We start from the raw sequence: 19,635 nt of genomic DNA on the forward strand, positions 1-19,635 counted from the left end.
ATCATAGAGTGTTGAGAGAGCTGGCTGATGTGATTGCTAAGCCTCTCTCCATCATTTTTGAACAATCATGGAGGACGGGTGAGGTGCCTGAGGACTGGAGAAAGGCCAATGTCACTCCAGTCTTCAAAAAGGGCAAGAAGAACGACCCAGGAAACTACAGGCCGCTCAGCCTCACCTCCATCCCTGTAAAAGTGATGGAACAACTCATCCTGAATGTTATCACTGAACATATGAAGGATAAGGTGGTTCTCAGGGGAAGTCAACATGGCTTCACAAGGGGAAATCCTGTTTGACTAACCTGATACCCTTCTATGAGTGCAGAACTGGCTGGCTAGATGAGGGGAGAGCAGCGGATGTCATCTACTTTGACTTCAGCAAGGCTTTTGACACTGTCTCCCATACCATCCTCATCAGAAAGCTCAAGCAGTGTGGCTTGGATGAGTGGACAGTGAGGTGGATTGAGAGCTGGCTGAATGACAGAGCCCAGAGGGTGGTGATCAATGGCACAGAGTGGAGTTGGAGGCCTGTGGCCAGTGGAGTTCCACAGGGATCGGTTCTGAGGCCAGTCTTGTTCAACATCTTCATCAACGACCTGGATGAGGGGACAGAGTGTACCCTCAGCAAGTTGGCTGATGACACCAAACTGGGAGGACTGGCTGATTCCCCAGAAGGCTGTGCTGCCATTCAGCGGGATCTTGACTGGCTTGAGAGCTGGGCAGAGAGGAACCTCATGAGGTTCAACAAGGACAAGTGCAGAGTCCTGGGAAGGAACAACCCCATGCACCAGTACAGGCTGGGGGTTGAACTACTGAAGAGCAGCTCTGCAGAGAGACACCTAGGAGTCCTGATTGATAATAAACTAACCATGAGCCAGCAATGTGCCCTCGTGACCAAGAAGGTGGACTGGAACATCTTTCATACGAGGAAAGGCTGCGGGAACTGGGGCTGTTTAAACTAGAAATGATGAGACTGAGGGGAGATCTTATTAACATTTATAAAGATCTAAAGGGTGGGTGTCAGGAGGTTGGGACATCCCTTTTTTCTATTGTAGCTAGGAACCGGACAAGGGGCAATGGGATGAAGCTGGAACAGAAAAAGTTCCACTGAAACATAAGAAAAAACTATTTCACCGGGAGAGAGCAGTGGAACAGGCTGCCCAGAGGGGTTCTGGAGTCTCCTTTCTTGGAGGTCTTCAAGACCCGCAAGGACAAGGTCTTATGCAACCTGATCTAGGTGAACCTGCTTCTGCAGGGGGGTTGGACTAGATGATCTCTACAGGTCCCTTCCAACCCTACCATTCTATGATTCTACTTAGTAACTATATCAACTGGCTTTCCAACTAAGATTGAAGTGAAGGAGAGAGGTTATCAATCACATTTAGTCTAGTTACTTTTTGACCATGCTTGGGTTGGACATAAGGGTGAGGGAATTTCCAGAGATTTGTTAAGACCCCTTACACTACTTCTATATTATCTTTAAGCATAAAATCTTAAATGTTATAGTTGGCATAGTGTCACTTCCTTCCTTCCCCACATCTCTCCTGGAAAAGAAGAGTAACTTAAGAGGTCAAAAGGAGTCACCTACAATGGGAACTTGCACTTCACTGCAACTAGTAAGTCAGCATCTGTTCTTGTAGATTGACTAATTGTGCAAGCAGGTATTCACTAATTAGGTGCTTAGTTATCCATTTTGCTGAAACAATGGACATTTGCATGTATAAAATTAAAGTTTTTTTTGGACAACTATCTCTTCCCCTGGTAATAAGCGTTAAGCAGGCACCATCTTAAAGACATCAGCATTTCAAGGCTTCAGGGAAGTTGAGGAGGCAGAAATTCTCTTATGAATAACCATTGCATGGTGTTTCTAACAATTAAAGTATGCATGTGGCAATATTATTACCAGAAAGTAGCAGAACCCAATATAAATGATAATTAGGAGGAATGACAGCTCAGCAAAAAGGAGTGATAGCATCATTAGTGCCACTAGGGGCTTTGTGGAGCATACCCTTCACTGTACCGCTATAGAAAGGGGTTGGGGGTGGGGAACAACAGCTTGTCATTAGGCCAGATTGTTCTCTGGAAATTGAAACCACTGCCCAGAAAGACTGCAATAATTTTCTAACTTTCAGAAGAGTCTAAGTATGGCTTTTCAAATGATTTTCAGTTAGCCATCATAACTACTTTCTGAAAACAGGATTTGAGATTGATTTCAGAGCCTTTATTTTATCTTCTCTAGAGTGACAAACTGATAGCCCTGAATGCTTTTTAAAATATATTCAAACCTAAAACATAATGAAGTCTCTGTCCTTGCTTGAAGAGCAATTGAGAAACTCACTGTTTAAAATAATTCCTATGTATGACAGGCACACCATTGTTTGATCCTGTCCCTGGGAACGGTGATATTTCAGTTTTTCTATGCCAAAGTCACAGTGAGATGCAGCCTGCATTTGGCCATATCTGAGCAATTCAACACACAAAAGGACATGTGATGTTCAAGATTGAAAATTACATTGTTCAGATTGTAGTGCATTAAAAACATGACCACTTCTAGTGGTTTTGTTCAGTTCCATGTGTGTTAGTCGTAGGATGATCTAGTACCTGCTTTAATGAATGAAACCTCATAAACCTTTACATTGTCAGACTAGATCCTATAAAACTTTTCTGTAAAATGCATACTAATTTATAGAGTGTCTGTATCGACATGCATTTGTTCCACCTGAAAGAACTCAGTACAACTTCATAGCTAAAAATGGAAACAAATTAAAACCTAGGAGATCTCACCACGCTACTTCTAGTCCCACGGCCAAAGAGTACAATCTTACCCCATACAGCTGTGTAAGGGAGGAAAGTAGTACATCACTATGGCTGGAATGAGTGATGTTATATTTTTTCTTACTGAACATTGTGTTCAGTTCTGGGCCACTCGGTTCAAGGACAGAATGTTCAGCGCAGGGCCGCCAAGATGATGGAGGGGGTGGAGCATCTCCCTTATGAGGGAGATGGGGCTCATTAGCTTGGAGGAGAGTGAGGAGTGACCTCATTAATGTTTACAAATATGTAAAGGGCAGGTGTCAGGAGGATGGAGCCAGGCTGTTCTCCGTGATGTCCAATGATAGGACAGAGGGCAATAGGCATAAGCTGGAACATAAGAGGTTCCAAAGAAACAAGGAGAAACTTCTTCACTGTGAGGGTGATGGAGCACTGGCACAGGCTGCCCAGATGAGTTGTAGAGTCTCCTTCTCTGGAGACATTCAGAACTCACCTGGATGAGTTCCTGTGTGACCTACTCTAGGTAGACTGCTCTGGCAGGGGGGTTGGACTAGATCATCTTTCGAGGTCTCTTCCAACCCTTAAGATTCTGTGATTCTCTGTGATTTCTTGCAGCATAATTAAGGATGCTGTGGGGATGCATTTTTAGATCTCTACAGGCAAGTCCAGGAAAGTTTTCCCAGTCTTCTTCAACCAGACTGGTTTTTTAGAGTTCCTGATTTAGGTATGAATTGGGCCTTTTGTACCCTTGTTATATGGCCCTTTGTAGCAGATTCAAGCCTTTATCATTCTGCCTAAATTTCAGCTAAGCTATATGTCTTGAAATAGGACTATCTTCATGTTTCATAATGAGAGTAATGAGCAATAAGTCCACTACAGGACAGGTTTTCATGAAAATTTCTTCCTTCTATTTATATTCTGTTTTTATTAACAGAAACTGGCCTTTATATTTTGAATTGCCAGATCCCTAGAGTTTCCCTAGTCTCTTAACTATTAAAAAACAAAAAAAGACAATGTTTCAGTAAATTATCCTTTGTCAGTTTAATTTTACTGTAAATAACATAACTGGCAAGAAAATATTCCCCTGTTTAGTAGTTAACTAATGTTAAGAAGGTTCATTATCATTAAGAAAGGTAATATCCAGCTGGGGTTTCATATAGGTATTACAAATGTAATGGTGCAATAAAGTTTTTTGGTTTTGTAATTCAGCTTTTATAATGCTAAAGCTGACATGCCTGTTTTTTTTTTCTTTCCAGTATATTGGATGTGCAGTGAATGAGTGAGTTTCAACTTCACCTTACGTTATTGTGAAAGAAAAGCAGAGATACCAACGCAGACTGTGTTGGAGGACTAGACTGTTCTCATAGAATCATAGAATGGTAGGGGTTGGAAGGGCCCTTTAGAGATCATCTAGTCCAACCCCCCTGCAGAAGCAGGTTCACCTAGATCAGGTTGCATAAGACCTTGTCCTTGCGGGTCTTGAAGACCTCCAAGGAAGGAGACTCCAGAACCCCTCTGGGCAGCCTGTTCCAGTGCTCCCTCACCCTCACAGTGAAACAGTTTTTTCTTATATTTAAGTGGAACTTTTTTGTGTTCCAGCTTCATCCCATTGTCCTGTTGCTAGCTACAATAGAAAAAAGGGATGTCCCAACCTCCTGACACCCACCCTTTAGATATTTGTAAATATTAATAAGATCTCCCCTCAGTCTCTTCTTTTCTAGTTTAAACGGCCCCAGTTCCCGCAGCCTTTCCTTGTATGAAAGATGTTCCAGTCCCCTGATCATCTTGGTGGCCCTGCGCTGGACTCTCTCAAGTTCTCTGTCCCTCTTGAGCTGAGGACCCCAGAACTGGAACCTCCAGATGAGGCCTCACCAGGGCAGAGTAGAGGGGGAGAAGAACCTCCCTCGACCTGCTGGCCACACTCTTCTTGATGCATGCTCCTCATATCTTTAGCTTACAGCAAAGAAGAGGTTAAAATACTGACATTAATTTGGGATGAAACAGTCTTTTCTCATACCTGTGGAATACAGAAGATCAGGGATACATATCCCTTTATAAAAATACATTGAATTTTTAATTGAATTAATAACATCAATAGTTGGTCAGTCTAATCTGTCAGTAATTCATATTACATAAAGAACTATGTATGTTGCCTAAAATATGTATACACACAGGAGCTCTCATATATTTTTAAAGTATTTTGTATTCAGGCACTCTATCAAGGTAGAACTGGATTAGCTACAACTTGAAGAACTTTGGGACAATGAATGGATGCTTTGCTGCACTGTAACAATGCAGTCTTCTGCACAGGGATTTCTGTACTCCACATACCCTGCCCCTATAAGATAGGGTAGACTTTGAGCTGTCGTTGACTGACTACCTTCCTTTGAGGTCTACTGTATGTCACCCTGTCCTCTTCATCCAAAAGTACCAAACTGCCTTGTCATGAGCAACAGTGTAACAGTAAGATTTGCTTGCTTCAAAAGACCTCACGCTCATGGCAAGCATAGAGGACCACAGATACAAACTGAAGTGGATGCTTGGAGCTTTATTTCCTCTTTCAGTTTCTTAAAGTGTAAAGTATTGGAATGGTCCTGTTAACCTCATTGATCTGAATAGAATTTTGACTGCTTATTGCACACAGCTTTTAACAGCAAGCTTTCAGGCCTTAGGTAAAAGAAATTTACCTGAGAAGCCATGTGGATTAGAAAAAATTATAAATTAGCTAGTACTGCCCTGAAAACATTTTCTTGCTCTAGTTACATAAATGTCATTCAGAGGTTCCAGCAACCATTTTGCACACCCCCTCACTGTTCTGCCCTGATGTCTGCCCTTGTTCTGGGCAATATGATTTCAGACTCTTCTGTCCCACTTTCCCTCCAAGTGCTCTCCAGTCTTTTCTCCTGTCCCTACAAAGCATGTCAGTTTTCTTATTCTTGACAGCTAAAAATATTTGTTGCTCTGATTTTGATAGTATTGCTGGTAGTGGTAGATAAAAAATACCATATCTCTCTTAAAATCTGATTCAAGTATCAGTTCTTCCAAGGAAAGCCTTTATGGCATAGCAGAACATTCCACAATGAACAATTTATATTCAACTTCTTTTAAGTGTTCAGGGTTTTTTCTGATATACAGAAAAATGGATTTGAACAGGAGCACCTGCTTCCATTTGAGTGTATTCTTTATAAGCTATTTTTAGTAGATTAAATACAGTGTTAACAGTTTAGCTGATGTTCTAGGAAAAGAAAATTATTCAGCAGAAGCCTTTTCAAAGATCTAAGTCTGTTAGGAAAACTAACATTGGAAGGTCTTCCAGTTTGTATGTTCTGGGTATGACACAAGATAGTTTTGTTTCTGAGGTGTCATGGTTCTGCCCAGCCAGCAATGAAGCACCATGACAGTCTCTTGCTCACTGTCCCCCATCCACGCCCACTATCGTTAGGGTGGCAGAGACACCAACAAAACGGGAAAAAATGGAAAAAAAAAACCCCAAGGATGTTGTGGATTGAGACAAGGGCTCACTGACAACTATGGTTCTAGGCAAAATAGAATCCACTACTTGACTTAGAGAGGAAAATAAGGAAAGTTTATTCTACTACCTACAAGAAACAGAACAGACAAAAAGCAAAAGAGAGTAGGATGATTTAGAAAATTACAACCAGCACTTTAAGATCTCCCTCCCCCATCCCTCCTTTCTTCCTTGGCCCAGCTCACTGCTCCTGATATCTCTACCTCCTCCCTCCTCGACAGCTCAGGGAGGCGTAAGGAATGGAGGATGTGGTCAGTCTCTCACAGATAGGCTCTGCCACTTCTCTCTTCTCAGAGGAGGACAACTCCTGGCATTCTTCCCCTGCTCCGACACAGGGTCCCTCTCACAGGACACAGTCCTTAACAAACTTCTCTGGTGTGGGTTCTTCTCAGCAGCTACAGGTCCTGCTGATACAGGGTCCCTCGCACAGGACATAGTCCTTAATGAACATCTCTGGTGTGGGTTCTTCCCCACAGCTGCAGCTTCTGCAGATACAGGGTCCCTCCCTCAGGACACGGCCTCTTCTGGGCATAATTTTAATGAACTTCTTTGTCATGGGTTCTTCCCCACAGTTACAGCTTATGTGAACATGGGGTCCCTCACATGGAACATGGCCTCCTCTGGCCATAGTCACTGCCTCTGATGCGGGGTCTTTAACAAATTGCAAACTAATCTCAGCTTCACCGGTCCTTTCTGCAGGATGCAGGGGAGTCTCTGCTCCAGCACACCTCCTCCTCTTCTCTCTCACTGACCTTGGAGTCCGCATGGTTGCTTCTCTCTCTTTTGCCACCAGCTGGAAAAGAAGATAAGGCAGAAGAAGGAAGGAACAGGAAGAACACTCCTCTTCTGGCTTCTTAAAAAGTGATTGTGGAAGCGTCTAATTGTCTCTGTCTCAGAGCTGGGGAGAGTTTTGAGCAACTTCTTACAGAAGCCATCTTTACAGCTTCTTCCCCCTTACCAGAAACAGCTTCATGTGAAATCATGACACTGAGGTAAAACTAGTGGTAACCCTAAATAGATGAAAAATTAAGTACCTTTTTGTGTTTCTTTTGCTTTAGGATGTGTGGCCAAAATACCAAAGGAGTGCCTTCAAACTGCTCTGTTGCTTATTCTTGTAAGGAATAATCCCTGAATAAAAATACAGATTTTTGACATTGTGTTGAGAATAATATTTCAAATGGAGGAAGAGAAAATATATGTATTCAATGGTGACTTCTTTCCTATTTTAAAACAAGGCTAGAAGACAATGATTTGGAAAAGAGTAGATTAGTGCTGAGTTGCATCATAGGCATGGGCACTGAAAGCCTATTTGCACTTCACCATAATTTTTGCCCTAAACATTTCAATGGAATCAGTGGTGTAGTTGTGTTTGCTGTCTGTGTCCATACAGTGCAAGAAAAATAATGCTTTGATAGAATCATAAAATCATAGAATGGTAGAGGTTGGAAGGGACCATGAGACCATCTAGTCAACACCCCTGCAGAAGCAGGTTCACCTAGATCAGGTCGCACAGGAACACGTCCAGGCGGGTCTTGAAGACCTCCAAGGAAGGAGACTCCAGAATCCCTCTGGGCAGCCTGTGCCAGGGCTCCCTCACCTGAACAGTGAAATAGTTTTTTCTTATGTTTAAATGGAACTTTTTGTGTTCCAGCTTCATCCCATTACCCCTTGTCCTCTTGCTAGCTACTATAGAAAAAAGTCATGTCCCAACTTCCTGACACCCACCATTTAGATATTTATAAACGTTAATAAGATCACCACTCAATCTCCTCTTCTCCAGAATAAACAGCCCCAGTTCCCACAGCCTTTCCTCATATGAAAGATGTTCCATACCCCTGATCATCTTGGAGGCCCTGCGCTGGACTCTCTCCAGCACTTATCTGTCCCTCTTGAGCTGAGGAGTCCAGAACTGGACACAGGACTCCACATGAGGCCTCACAAGGGCAGAGTAGAGAGGGAGAAGAACCTCCCTTGACCTGCTGGCCACACTCTTCTTGATGCATCCCAGGATGCCATTGGCCTTCTTGGCCATGAGGGCACATTGCTGGCTCATATTTAGCTTATTATCAATCAGGACTCCCAGGTCTCTCTGCAGAGCTGCTCTTCAGCAGTTTGACCCCAAGCCTGTGCTGGTGCATGGGGTTGTTCCTTCCCAGACGCAGGACTCTGCACTTGTCCTTGTTGAACCTCAGGAGGTTCCTCTCTGCCCAACTCTCAAGCCGGTCGAGATCCTGCTGAATGGCAGCACAGACTTCTGGGGAATCAGCCAGTCCTCCCAGTTTGGTGTCATCAGCCAACTTGCTGAGGGTACACTCTGTCCCCTCATCCAGGTCATTGATGAAGATGTTGAACAGGACTGGCCCCAGAACCGATCCCTATGGAATTCCACTGGCCACAGGCCTCCAACTTGACTCTGTGCTATTGATCACCACCCTCTGGGCTCTGTCATTCAGCCAGCTCTTGATCCACCTCACTGTCCACTCATCCAAGCCACACTGCTTGAGCTTTCTGATGAGGACGGTATGGAAGACAGTGTCAAACGCCTTGCTGAAGTCAAAGTAGTTGATATCTGCTGCTCTCCCCTCATCTAGCCAGCCGGTTATGCACTCATAGAAGGATATCAGGTTGGGCAAACAGGATTTCCCCTTGGTGAAGCCATGTTGACTTCCCCTGATAACCATCTTTTCCTTCATATGTTCAGTGGTAACATTCAGGATTAGTTGTTCCATCACTTTTCCAGGGATGGAGGTGAGGCTGACCAGCCTGTAGTTTCCTGGGTCGTTCTTCTTGCCCTTTTTGAAGACTGGAGTGACATTAGCCAGCTTTCTCCTTAGACTGTGAAGAGGAATGCCCATTAGGGTCTGCTGTGCTGGTGATTCCTTGGGTAGACTTCAGCCCACTGAAATAACCAATTAATGTCTCATAAGTTACAGAATATGTAAAATAGTAATAACTCAGTCAATTTACCATAGCTTTGCTGAACTAAGGCAAAAGCTTCATTATCCCACTCCAATTTGTTCCATTGTTTAGCACTTTGACTATGAATATATATTTTCTCTTATCAAATTCCTTAGGGAAGACTTTTTCCCTAAGGAATTTTTTCATCATTACAAAACCTCTGAAAGGTTTCACAAGTTCTTAACAGATTTAATAAGAAACCTTTGCTTGATTCTTTAAAGACAATCTCCCGGAACCCTTGAGACAACTTATTTTCAGTTGTCATAGTTGATTTGCTCTAAAGAGTTAGAAAAACACATAGAAAAAAAATTGCAAACACATTTTGCAAGGCTGTTAGATTTGTTCAGAATATGTGATGGTGAGTCTGCATTGTAGCAGAATTTTACATTTCTGTTATACCTACCTGCTTGTTCCTGGTGTGAAATGGGGATTCTTTATAAACAAGAATGTCTGTATCCATGAGATGCTTAAGATTATATACCTCATATGTACTTTTGGTAAGTTTACATATATATATATATATATATATATATATACACACACACACATATATCTCTATGCATGCAGAGAGAAAGAGTGCATAATTTATGCAATGGAAAAATGGAGAAAAAGGAAAAATACCCAGAACTAATGAGAATGCTGGTATACAACTGAAACAGCGTTAAGATTAATACAATGGCTAAGAAATTCTTGTTTTCTCTTTTGCTGAGATGACAGATAAACTGCAGCTTGTGTGAACAAAAGACAAAATAATTTCAACCTAGCCTACCCTTTTTGCCAGTTCTTCCCTTTCCCAACCTCCATCTGAGCTACCATCTCTAGAACTTCACAACCCATTTCAGCACTAGCAATGTGGCATAGCACAGGCCACCTGCATAAAAATGTGGCAAATGTCATTACTGTTAGTGGGAAAATATAACATTCAGTATTAAACATTTTTTCACATAAGGCCTGGGAAAACTCAGGGTGCTACAGAACCTACAAAGCTATTGAATTATCAACTTGTATGGCCACACAGGATATAACTGATTTTGACTTGAATCTTTGCTCTGTCTGATAGAAATAGGAATTAGGAGGAAGTTTTACTTTAACCATGCTGTTTTGTGTGGGTCTTATCATGAGTACCTCATTTAGAAGATGGATGACTCATTTAGCTATCCATTTTCAATACTCTGAGACACAGGGACACTCTTCACCTCCCCAGCAGGTTTATTTTATAATATTAAATAGAAACCAGTAGTGAATTTGTGAACAGTTAGTGATATTTCTGACAGGTCTGAAAAAAAGAAAGTTAAGGTGCAAGACCTAATTGTCACCTCAACTATGAAGGGAGCACTTACAGGGAAGGCAGAACCATACTCTTAGACACCCAAAGGATGAGCAGCAACAGACACAAGTTGCAGCAAGTGAAGTTCTTGTTAGAAAAAAAGAAAGCATTCTCCACAATGTTTATTTAGTCAACATTGAGCACTTTTCCCAGAAAAGTCAGAATCTCCATTCTTAAGGATTTTTGAATCTTGGTTGCACAAGGTACTGAGGAAGCCGAACTAACCTTGAGCAGAGGATTGACTATACCACCTCCAAAGGTCCTCTCCAACCTAAATTATTCTGATTGTATATAGTGATGTCTCACACCAACGACTTGGTTCTACACTTGAAGTGTTAGTTTTACCCTTTGGATTTAAAAAAATAAAAAATGTAAACCTGATTTTCTCCTAGATTTTGCATCACAGTTAGGAAAGAGGATACTTGGTTAGCATGGTAAACATTTAGCTTACAGATTATGAGGGTCATATTTGAATATTTAAAAAAAAATTGTAAACTCTGTTTTAGCCTGTGCTCACTTCCACGTGATAGAATAGATACCTTCATTGAATTTATAGAACAGGTTTCTGCAAAATTCTGAATGTCACTGTAGATTGATCACATTATTGCAGCACATGCCATCAAGCTCACAATTAGTCATAGATATTTGGGCTAAATTTTTATTTAGACAAGAATTTGACATATCCAAGTGATACCATGAAAGATTGATTGAAGTTAATCATACCGTAACATACGTGTGCTGTGAAAAAAAACAACTAGGGAAGACTCTTCTTCCCACTTGGAATACTTAGGTTCCACGTAATGTTTGGTGTTCTTTTAGATGTAATGAATAGAAGGGGCATTGACTCATTATTTTCCTGAGAGTTCATGAAAACAAATAAATTTGAAAAATAAAAATTATTTTGCTACAGTAGTTACTGCAAGTAAAGAGACATCTACTAGAGATATCAAGACAAACCTATTAACTTACAACTTTACCTGTTAATTTCAGAGAGGACATGAAAGCAATGGTTTGGGGACTCTTATAGTTTGCCTGACTTTGCTTCTTATCCATGTCTGAAAGGTATCTGCGTGAAAAGTCTTGTTTCTTTTTCAAGATTTAAGTTTCTGACATCCAGGAACAGAAACCCAAAGCTTTCATTATTCAGAAGAGAAAATGTTAACAGCAATTGAAAACACTCTTTCGTAACACGAAATAAATATCCATCTTTCTAAGAAACACTTCTCTTTGTGCAAATGTATGAGATGCTGTCATTGGCTGTTTAATAATTCCAGAAGTTGGGTGATTTACACCAGATCTGGAGAGCGCTGTGTTTGCCTCTGCCATCTGTCCCAGCTAATCTCCGAATTCCATCTACAAACGTGGATGATTTACAACTTCCCTGATTAATGGCATCTATAATTTTATTCGTAACACACAGCAATCAATCTCGCCCTGTCCCAAGGGTACGCTGCAGTAATAGGTTTGGAGGGGGCGAAGCAGCCTACAAAAGTCCTTTTGGAAATAACACTATTTTCGCCGTTCCTTCCCCTTCCTTTTATTTTTTCCTTTCTTTTTACCCCTTTTTGTTCTTTTTTCCTGTTTTTTGGTATTTTGGTTTTTCTTTCCTCTCTTTTTGCTCTCTCCCGTCTGTCCTTGTTTCACAACCCTGACGGCGTCACCAGCGCCAGGAGCTCCTGGCCGCGCTCTCGCTGTGCGCTCAGGCGCTGTGCCTCCTCTCCGTCCGTCTGTCCGCGGAGCCGGAGCCGCAGCTGTGCTGCAGTCGGCTCGGACCCGAGAGGCGGCGGGCTGCGGCCGTGGCACGGCGTCGCGGGCCGGGCAGGTGCCACGCCGTGGCGTGCCGGAGCCGCGGCGCCCCGCTGCCGCTGCATTGCGGATGGAGCCGCTGTCTCTCGGGGAGGGGCGGCCGCGTGATGCTAGGCGGGGGGTGTGAGCGCCCACGGAAGGGCGCGTGGGCGGCGCGGGGCAGCGCGGGGCAGCGGGGGGCGCGCGGTCCCGCGCCCCGCCCCGCCGCAGGAGGGAGGGGCCGCCGCTGTCCGGCGCGGGCAGCGCGACGCAGCGCAGCGCAGCGGCCGGGAGTCAGCCGTGAGTGCGGGCGGGAGGGCGCCTGGGGCGGTCCGCACAGCCTGCCTGCTCTGGGGGAGCACCCGCCCCGCCTTGCTCTGCCGGGCGGTGGAGTGCGCCGGGACACCTCAGGAAGGTTGGAGGCGAAGGTGGCAGAGGGGGAAGTTACGGGTGGTCTCGGGGACAGGCTGTCACCTGCGCCCCGCGGCCTGTCCTCTTCCCGCTCCTCGGGGAACCTCGGTTCGGTTCGGTGCAGCCAGGGCCTTGCGCGCGTTGCCAGGCGGGAGCGTGGGTCCCGGCGTGCCTTAGCTGGGCAGTGAGCGAGGCGGGAGTTGGCGCCGTCGGGAAGTCAGTGCGGACGCGTACTGCCGCGGAGTTGCAAAGGCTGTGGGGCGTCCGGCAGGGAAAACTCGTTGGGATTCTTGTTATGTAGTTTAACAATCTTAGGAGAGACTACGTAGCTGTGGTTAGGCGCTTGGGGGTAGGCAGAGTGAGCGAGCATGACGTGAAGCTATGGCTATGAAAAGCAAAGAATACACGGCGCAAAGAAGCCGTCAGGAGCGCGTTTGCCAGGCTGTCCGTGGCCGAGCCATCGGTTCAGGGGTGAGACCTCTAGTTGCTTTGTGAAAGGAAATACTCTCTCTGGAAAACATTAGAAAAACAGTCTGACTTGGCAGGTCAGTTTGTGCATATTACAGGAGTTGGGATGTTGTTGCTGCCCTCACGTAACAGCAGGAGCCCAACTCTGTGCCTGGAAGCATTCAGGGTTGTTACTTACGTGGTTACAGGGTGTTTTGTAACAGGACTGGTGAAGCTGATGGCACAACGAGTAGCGAAGAGGTATGTGAAAAGAGAGCAGAGGGGATGGGGACAGACACAGATCTCATGTATTGAGACTTCTTCTGGAGCACTCTTCACCAAAAGGAAAGGAAGAGATACAACTAAAAATAGGTGTTACAGTAAATGCTGTTAATAAAGTTAAATTCAAGTGGATGGTGTTCTTAGAATGTAACTGAAGTGAAATGTGACTCTGTGGTATTGTGGAAATTGAAAAGTAGTTCTAGGCTATGGATGCAAGTTTTCTATGTAGTATATGCTATGGGATGTGTAAGACTGATGTTGGGTGCTTATTTCTGAGTTAAAATTCTGATATGCCTATATTTAGCAGTTTAGAAATCTGGACTTAGCTTCATGGAGCTGCACAGAAGTTGTTTTAACAAACTTTTGTGCTTATTTAAAATGTCTTTTAGAAAACTGATCAGATCATCCTTTAGTTTTAATGTTTGTGGGATAATAAAATTATTTGCCACTTATGTAAAGGTCATGGGGACCTATCCTGACCTTTCCTAACTTTAGTACTCTTTTCCAAACGTCCTGTTGAGATGGCCTTTTATTTATTCATTTATTTTTCCCAGAGAAGAGTCTTGGAGGGCACTTGAAAAACAGCTGGGGACAAACGTTAAAGTTGCTTGAGAACAGCATACTTTGCTTTGGGAAAAGGTGATTTTTTTTTAGGTGTCAATTGTCCATAACATGTTACCGTTCTGACCATACTAATGACTTCATTTTAGAATGACTTGGCTTCTCTAAAGGCTATTGCTATAATATTATGTAATAATTTAAGACTTACTCTGACTTGAGATTCAGTAGGAATATAGAGGTATTTCTTTTTCCTGTCTGAAGTTGTAAGAAGTTTCATTGGTTTTATGGCACTACTCTGGACTAATGCGTTTCCTGGTGAGATGGCACTTGCTCTACTTTGCCCAGATTTTTTTGTCCAGATTGAGTTTTAATATTGTTGATTACATGTCTTTTTAAACTAAGGAATTTAGGGCATCTTTAGCAACTATCATTTTATTCCTGGCGTTTTATTTGTTTTACTGGGCAGTACAACGTACCAGAAATTCCAGCTGTGGTTAGACACTTGGATCCACATTTATCTTCCCAAGTTATGCATTTTTTGACAAGAGGGAGCAGTGAGAAGCTGATAAAGTGATAATATTCTCAGATAGCCTACAGAATTACTATGTATTGTGTCATTGTACCATATATTACGGCAGTCATACAAAGTGTATTTGTCACATCTGGCTGTTTAGAGAGATAGAAGGGAACTATTATTGCCTCAATTAGGCTTTTCTTCATATCCACATGAGAACAACAAAGTTTTTATTTGGATGCTATTGAAACATTATGTGGTCAGAGAAGAAAGGGATAATGGTAATGATTGCTCTGTACTTGATACTAAAAGTCTGATTGAATTAATTCAACTTAAGATGTGTGGATATAGCAGCTTTCTTGAAATGTCTGGTTGAAAACCAAGTCTCTCCAGAATTATCCTTTGTTGTATATTTGGCAAAAATGTTGATATCACAAGTTGGTAAAGTTGGGCTTTGGAACGGTGTTGTAATTAGTTAACTAGTTCTCATATTCATATATGAGTATATAACATATATAAGGTTTGTTCTTTGATAGAAACTTAGGTGAGTAATAAAGGCACTATTTGGACTACCCTTGTAATGAAGCAATAGAAAAGACAAAATCTCACCTTATAATGCCAGATTAGAGAGAGTTCTGAAAGGTCTAATAAAAATACTAGTGTCATCTCACAACAAATTCTGATGTGAAATGTTCTGATCACTCATCTTCAAGAAGGAATAATTGAAATTGGACCAAGTGCCAAGAAGAGCTGACAGGATGGACTGAATATGTAGTGAGCCTGCCTTGTCATAGTGAAATAAGGGAAATCCTGATTTGTTTGACCAAGTAAAATGAAGGCTACATGGAATATGGGACTCCATCTCCAAACTCATGAGAGGTTCAAAAGAAGGGAAGGAGAACCATGTGATAGAGGACATTGCTGGCGTGACAACAACTGAATATCTGCTACCTCTGATGAAATTTTCTTGCAGAAATTTGGAGAATATCTACCTCTTGGAGTATGTGGGTTCTGAAACACCCAGTGCCAGCAGAGAGGGGTGGGTGAATACTGCAGAAGTTTTGAGATGGAATTTGTCTATTTTGCAGCAGGGATTACATGCTTAGTGATGGCATGGGACCAGGGAAATGGTCGCATTTAACTTCTGTCAAAGCTTTAAATGTCATACCATGCCACATACCAATCCAGTTCCCCTCCAGTCCGTTAAAAATTCAGCTTCAGAAACCTTTAGTTCTTTCTTGGCACTTGTCAGTGTTTAGGCCCTCTTGAGTGACTTCTTTTCTACGTCAGGTTTAAACTGCTTGTCAATGCCATAGCAGGCTAAAACCGCATTGTGTGCAGCCTGTCTCCCTATTCCTGTTTCTTTTGCCCTTCCTTCTGCAGCTCTCTAGGCTTCCTGAAGTGGAAGATTAATCTCTCCTGCTCTCTCATTCCTCAATCTGTGCTTAGGACCGGCTCTCCCACTCTGTGTAGCCTGTCACACTCTTACAAATTCCCCCTGAAAACACCTAATATTTAAAATGTTTTCCAGTCATAGTAATTTAATAAAAGGAATATGAAAAAGTGGGACATTTTTAAACATTCTTTTTTCATGCTAAAATGTCAAGGACAACAAAGTGTCCACAGTAGTTTGTAGAGTTGAAACTCTGCTAACAATGACAGAGAATTTTAAAAGGAAATACAAGTTTATTCTGTGGAATCTTCTTTTTTTCGTTCCCTCTCTCTCTTTTTTGTGCAATGCATAAGGAAACGTCATTTTGTGTGGCATGCCAGCACCTTCAGAGGAACTACTCACATTTCAGGTAATAGCACAGGCTTCTGTTTAGCTCTCAGTTGTTTCTTAGGGATATCTTTTGGATTAATCCATTAGCAACCATCATTGAGGATATGCTCTACTCTTTCTGATTAAAGTCAGGATAACAAAGTTAGGAAAATACTCATCTGTTGCCTGGCAGATAAGTATCCCATATAGTTTGGGACTACTTGTTTGATCATTTGGGTAGCAATGAGTTTGCTTCTAATAAAATTTCCCATGTAAAGTATCTTTCTGCTAAATAAAATTGTAAGTGTCAGATTCCAAATGGAGCAGTGATACTAGCCCCTTTCTCTGCCCTGGCACATTAGCTCAAAAATGGCCATAGTGTTACAGAAGTGGAAATCTAAAAGGTGTCACAGTTTGAAGCATGGATATCTTCACTCTGGCCAGCACAGAAAGACCTGTGAGACATGTTTAAGCTGCTTTTTGGAAGCTTGGATGACTTTTTGAAAAAATTCTCACTATGTTTATGAAATTATTTACCTCCTCTCTGGCTTTTTATGTCCTCACTTCTTTTGTTTTTCTTTTAGTTTTTTTTTTTTTTTTAAGCAGTTTTTCCTCCTGTCTGGTTACTAATCTCTTTATTCTGCCTACTCCTGTGTCTTTTAGTATCTGCATCCCCAGAGCTAAGGCAATAAAAATTTTAAAGGTGAATTTTTAAGCAAATACTGTTGATATATCAAATTTTTAAGTATATAAGTTCTGTTAGTATTGTATTTAAGTGTCTCTGGGAAACTTGCCTCCCTTCCCCTCCCAGTATATTATGAATGGTATTATAGTTTTCTATTATGTTAAGACATCTAGACAGAAATTTAATGTAATGTTGAGGATTAAATTTGTGTCATTAAATTTCTTCTAGGTTTTAAAATAATTTAATTTAGAATAGATTGCCTGGGAGAGAGATTATTGTCTTAAATAATTTTCAATATGGGATCTTAATGATGGGAAGAGTAAATTACCCATCTAAAATGCAAATATTGAAATCTATAATGTCATAAGGAGGCAAAAGTACATTTTGAAACAAGAACAAAAAAGGCATTAAATTAAATTCAGAATTTTAAAAACGATAATTACTAATTAAATTGTATATTTATTTTTGCTTTTCTTTGTGATTTTGATAGGCTTATGACTTTTTTTTTTTGTCTGAGGAAAACGAATAAAGTGATGAATGGCCTACCCCAGATCAGTCAGCAGCAACTGAGTCTTTAAAGTCTCAACATGGTATTTTAGACTCCCCCTAGTCTTTGATAAAGAGTTCAGATCTGTCACTGAAGTGGAGATTTATTCTTCCATTGACTTTAATATGTGGAAGATTGGATTATAATAGTCCAGTAACTGTATAATATGATGATGTTCCTCCAAGTAGATGCATAGAAGAAGATTAATCTTAAAACAATTGAGGACAGGATTTTGAGAAATCACTACAAGTAACTGTGTGATTATGTAGATTATCAGTTACATGTAACTCTTACTGAGGATGATGGATAGAAGTCCCAGATAGAAACAATTGTAACAATACACCTTTTATGATCTCTGAAATAAATTTAATAAAAGTTTTGGAGATTGACTAATATGCATATAATGACCCTTTCTTTTAGGCAAATGTAAAGTCTAATATATCTTGGAGATTAGTATTGATCAAAGGAAAGCCAAAATCAATCCTGGATTTTGAGGATCATTACACTTAGAAATAGGATGCAATGTAGAAGATGCTACAAATGTTAGGTTGTCGAAGGCTTTTACAGTAATTATGGAAAAATAATCTTTTACTTAGTTGTAATGTCTAAAGAAATGGACAAGCTGGTTAAAGGGTATTTACTTTAAGTCATGTTAAACTCCTTAGATATTTTTTTTTAGTTTGACAGATGATATTTAACCTTCTTGAAGTTGGTATTAAAGTCCCCTCTTGCTTCAGCAGTGGAGAGGTTTTGTCCCCTGAAATCATGAGCTAGTGTTGAGGAAGAGTTTAACCTATTATTCTTTAGAAATATGAGTTTTTTTAAATGCTAAGTTGTTTTCTATCTTGATTACATTTCTTGGATGTTTTTGTCAAATTCAGTCTGTGCAATTGGAGAAGTATGTGTGCAGAGAAGTGGAAGACGTGAATTGCAATACCATGTACTGTTCAAACATTGTATAGCAAGCATTGATTTCACTGAAGGTGAGCTAGTGCTGCTTGCTAAGTAAGAAATGCTTTAACAGACTCTTTTATTTTTTTTTTTTAATAGATTTGTTATTTGTCTGTTTTGCCTGATATTAAGTCTCTGGCCTGTGTAGCTCATTTTAAAATAACTTGGTGGAAGTTTTGAAGATCTTGACCGAGAGTTTTCAATTGAATAAAGTCTTTCTGAAAATCTGATGTGACTGGAATGTCTATTCTGTATAAAGTGAAATAGCACAAACAGCATTTTACCAAGAGTCCTCTATAAAAGCTATCTTTTCCCTCATATTTTCCGAACCTGTTAAATGAAGGTTATGCTATTTATCTTCTGCACAAAAGTCTTATTCTGATATAAATTTTTCTGTGGAAAGCACCAGATGATGTTCTCCGTAATTAATTTGTATAATTCCATTGATGTTTGTGATTATATTTTGGCCTATCATCTGGCCCTATATCTAAGTCTCAAAACCTATAATTAAACTGATTACGCCTATGAGTGGATACTTATTTGTAAGCTTAATGATGTGTTTGAATGCAAATGAAAATTTATATATACAGGCATATGTATATCAGATTCAGAGACCTTGTAGCATTGTCCTTGAAAATGAAAGCTGCTCCATTTAAAGATATTTAACTATTAATAATGAGCTATATCCCAGATATAGCATTAGTTCGTATTCTGAGAGATCAAAGTACCATGATTGCAGATAACGGTTCTCAGGCTATGAAAGTCGTTTTACCTGAACAGCTCTTCTTATCAGTAGACTTCTAAATTTCTCATAATAGTTATCCTCAGAGAAAATCTGCAATGTATATATTAAGAAGTTCATCTTATTTGTATATGAAATAACACTTTGGAAGACATTAGGAATTTTTAGAGAGAGAACTAGCACATGCCACCTTTTGCTAAAAGTAATACAGTTGCTTTGGATTTAAGACAGTCTCAGCCAAAAAAAAATCTGATTACTTTTTCAGTATAAAATTGCTTAATAATCAGAACAAACCTATTTTTAAAGGTGCTTCAGAAAATGTGACGTTTAGTGTAGATATTTTTCTTAATGAATTGTTTTGGATGA

General features: G+C 41.0%; 1 protein-coding gene across 1 annotated transcript in view; it reads left to right on the forward strand.

The window, feature by feature from the left end:
• The first annotated feature begins 12,644 nt into the window (after positions 1–12,644).
• THSD7A (thrombospondin type 1 domain containing 7A) overlaps positions 12,645–19,635 on the forward strand; it is a 280,474-nt gene continuing 273,483 nt past the window's right edge. Inside the window, exon 1 of the mRNA XM_061996511.1 lies at positions 12,645–12,782. The gene's annotated coding sequence lies outside the window, so the exon portion shown is untranslated. The remainder of the gene's footprint in view (positions 12,783–19,635) is intronic.

This window comes from Colius striatus, chromosome 5, assembly GCF_028858725.1.
Source record: "Colius striatus isolate bColStr4 chromosome 5, bColStr4.1.hap1, whole genome shotgun sequence".
Classification (NCBI taxonomy): domain Eukaryota; kingdom Metazoa; phylum Chordata; class Aves; order Coliiformes; family Coliidae; genus Colius; species Colius striatus.